This window comes from Colobus angolensis, unplaced genomic scaffold (assembly GCF_000951035.1).
Source record: "Colobus angolensis palliatus isolate OR3802 unplaced genomic scaffold, Cang.pa_1.0 Scaffold404, whole genome shotgun sequence".
In the NCBI taxonomy this organism is placed as follows: domain Eukaryota; kingdom Metazoa; phylum Chordata; class Mammalia; order Primates; family Cercopithecidae; genus Colobus; species Colobus angolensis.
The window spans coordinates 307,612-310,462 of record NW_012117422.1 but is presented as its reverse complement, the minus strand read 5'-3'; the positions used below and the strand labels follow the sequence as shown (position 1 = coordinate 310,462).

At 50.8% G+C, this 2,851-nt stretch overlaps 1 pseudogene; it reads left to right on the top strand.

The window, feature by feature from the left end:
* The window catches only part of LOC105521691, a 33,931-nt pseudogene extending 31,734 nt beyond the window's left edge, over window positions 1–2,197 (top strand).
* Window positions 2,198–2,851: the final 654 nt, after the last annotated feature.

Here is a 2,851-nt window from a genome sequence, read left to right as displayed (position 1 = left end):
GGAGCCTCACTCTGCTGCACAGGCTGGAGTGCAGTGGCACGTCAGCTCACTGTAACCTCCACCTCCTGGGTTCAAGCAATTCTCCTGCCTCAGCCTCCAGAGTAGCTGGGACTACAAGTACGTGCCACCACGCCCGGCTAATTTTTGTATTTTTACTAGAGATGGGGTTTCACTATGTTAGGCAAGATGGTCTTGATCTCCTAACCTTGTGACCTGCCCACCTTGGCCTCCCAAAGTGCTGGGATTATAGGCGTGAGCCACCGCACCCGGCCTAGAACTCTTGTACACTGCCAGTGGGCATGTGGAGTGCTGCAGCTGCTTTGGAGAGCAGTTTGGTCACTGCTTAAAAAGTGAAACATAGCTGTACCACATGACCCAACAATACTATGCCTCCATATATGCCCAAGAGAATTAAAAACACATTCATACAGAGACTTGTACACATGTTCGTGGCAGCATTATTTATAATAGACAAGAAGGGTAAACAATCCAAATGTCCATCCACTGAAGAATGAATGAACAAAATTTGGTGCATCCATACCATGGGGTATTGTTCAGCCATAAGGAATGTTCAGCCATAAGAAGGAATATCAATACATGCTATGACATGGGTGAACCTCAAACACATGGGAAGGAAAGAAGCCAGACACAAAAGACCACATATTGTATGGTTCCATTTATATGAAGAAATGGCTAGAAAGGGAAAAATGTACAGAGACAAAATCGATTGATGGTTGCCAGGGCAAAGCTGGGGGGAAGTGGGGAATGGCAGCTAATGGGTAAGGGGTTTCTTCTGACTTGATAAAAATGTTCTGGAATTAGTGATGATGGATGTCCAGCCTAGTGAATATACTAGAAACCACTACATTTTGCACTTTAAAAAGGTGACTGTTATGGAATGTGAATTATATCTCAGAAAATCAAAAAGAAGTAAAGCTTAGCACACACATACTAAGTGCTCAATAAATGTCTGTTCTTTTTCTTCTTACAAAAAAGCATTCTTGGCCAGGCACGGTGACTCACACCTGTAATCCCAGCACTTTGGGAGGCCAAGGCAGGTGCATCACGAGGTCAGGAGATTGAGACCATCCTGGCTAACACCGTGAAACCTCGTCTCTACTAAAAATACAAAAAATTAGCTGGGCATGGTGGCGGGCACCTGTAGTCCCAGCTACTTGGGAGGCTGAGGCAGGAGAATGGCGGGAACCCAGGAGGCAGAGCTTGCAGTGAGCCTAGATCATGCCACTGCGCTCCAGCCTGGGTGACAGAGTGAGACTCCATCTCAAACAAACAAACAAACAAAACATTCTCGAGGAGTGGTCTCCAGGTCAGCAGCATCAACATCACTTAGGAGCACGTTAGGAAGGCAAACACCCTGGGAGGGAGGGGCAGCAACCGGTGTGGTTGTTTTTTGTTTTGTTTTGTTTTCAGATGGAGTCTTGCTATGTTGCCCTGGCTGATTTTGAACTCCTGGCCTCAAGTGATCCTCCCACCTCAGCCTCCCAAGTGGCTGGGCCTACAGCAGCCTGTTTGAATCAGCCTTCCAGGTGATCCTAATGTATGCCCAATTTGAGAACCACTGGAATGAAGGAACAAGACAACTCTTTACCTCCTCTCAGGGTGTTAAAAAGTGCAGATCTTCCAAATTCTTTCCCTCTAGAGAGCACAATGACAATATTAGTTCAAACTTCCAAGATGTGGACGAAAGCCCGCCTCTGCCTCTTGAAAGCTGATTCCTATATCCAGCAACATTGCAGAAGACTGCAGATCACTCTGGGTGTCAACTGCGTGTACCTACATCCATCACACCAAGATTCTTGATCGCCAATCACAGAAACCCACCTGGAAGCCAGGTCCAGCTCCAAGGATGGTGTAACTGCCCCCTTCCCTCTGCTCTCTAGCCAGATCCTGGTGAGGGCTCTGGCCAGCAGGGTGACCCCACATCCCAGTCGACCCCGGACAGCATGGATCCAGGCCTGTTGTCCCAGGTGGAGTTGACAGCCTCTTCATGCAGAAGGCCGTGTGTGGACTGGTGCTACCCCTGCAGGTCAACACTGGGAGACCAGGGTCCCGCATTCGCGTGCAGCCCGCCTCACGCTTGCGCACAAGCCGCCAGTGGCCCGGGGGCCAGCCCAGACCCCATCCTCAAGGCCGGCCAGCCTCCGTGACCCGTCTGTCAGGGGAGGAGCTGCACTGATTTCCAAGGATGCAGCCCGTATCAGGGCCTCCTGGCACCCGCCCTGCGCTGGACGATTCTTCTAGTCCCCGGCCCCAGTGTCAGAATTCTGAGAACTGGCCGGGCGCGATGGTTCATGCCTGTAATCTCAGGACTTGGGAGGCCAATGTGAGCGGATCACCTGAGGTCAGGAGTTCGAGACCAGCCTGGCCAACATGGTGAAACCCCGTCTCTACTAAAAATACAAAAAAAATTAGCCGGGCGTGATTGCAGGCGCCTGTAATCCCAGCTACTCAGGAGGCTGAGGCAGGAGGATCACTTAAACCCGGGAGGCAGAGGTTGCAGTGAGCCGAGATTGCACCATTGCACTCCAGCCCGGGCAACAGAGCAAGCCTCTGTCAAAAAAAAGAAAAGGAAAAAAAAGAAAAAAAAAATCTGAGAATTAGGAGGAACTGCAAACCCTTTTCCAGGCGCCCGTTGCAGTGCTAACACGCCCCGGGTTGCACGCACAACCAGCCAAAAACAGTCAAACTGTGCTTCTTTGTATCTTTCTTTCACATTGCACAGCTTTCAAAACGCCAGAAGCCCTGCTCTGCACAGCGGCTCCCCTGTCTGCGGACTGGGCCGTTCCGTTCTGGGTCCAGGCCAGAGGCCGGGGGCTGCACCGCTCCAGGA